A 690-nucleotide genomic window follows, 5' to 3' on the forward strand; every position below is an offset into this window, starting at 1 on the left:
GGGCCGCGCCGGGCGCCGGCGCGCCCCGGCTGCGCGGGCCACTTGGGTGGCTGGGGCCGCTTTACTCGCGCCCCTCAAACACCCTTCCCCTGCGCATGCGCTCGTGTCCCTTCAGGCTGCCCCCCTTTTGCATAGGTCGTTTGAATCCGCGCCGTGGCCTCCCCCATCATTCTTCTAACCATTCCGCCAAGCAGCCTGGCACGGGCACGGCCCGATGTGGTTTTGTTCGCACGGCCTCCCGCCGCCTGCACAAGCTCCGTGCACCATGGGGCCGCCTCCGGACTGCCAAATGCACTGCCCATATGCATTGTCAGGGCTGGCGCACCGCGCACCGCTCGCCTGACGGTGTTTCTATCGGTGACGCGGCCTCGATCGCCGGGTGGCGGCAAACACCAGGTTTCCGGCTGGGTGCCCTGCTGCCGCCCACTCTTTTGGCACCAACTTGCCTGATATAGTTTAATGCATGCATGCAATCAGGCAGTTGTAAACTCGTGCGCATATGGGTTTCTGTCCACTGCCGCCAGCTCGGGCCGTTCGCTGCTAGCTATGCTGCCACCTGTGCGTTTGGCTGGGCAAGCCTTAGTGCGCACATCAGCGTCAGCATCAGATCATATTTAACAAAACGACCCAAACATATGCAGGGCAGCCGCACAGGAGTCAAGCCAGCTGCAGCAGCCACGAGAAGGGGGT

Source organism: Monoraphidium neglectum (assembly GCF_000611645.1).
Source record: "Monoraphidium neglectum strain SAG 48.87 unplaced genomic scaffold scaffold02408, whole genome shotgun sequence".
Taxonomy (NCBI): domain Eukaryota; kingdom Viridiplantae; phylum Chlorophyta; class Chlorophyceae; order Sphaeropleales; family Selenastraceae; genus Monoraphidium; species Monoraphidium neglectum.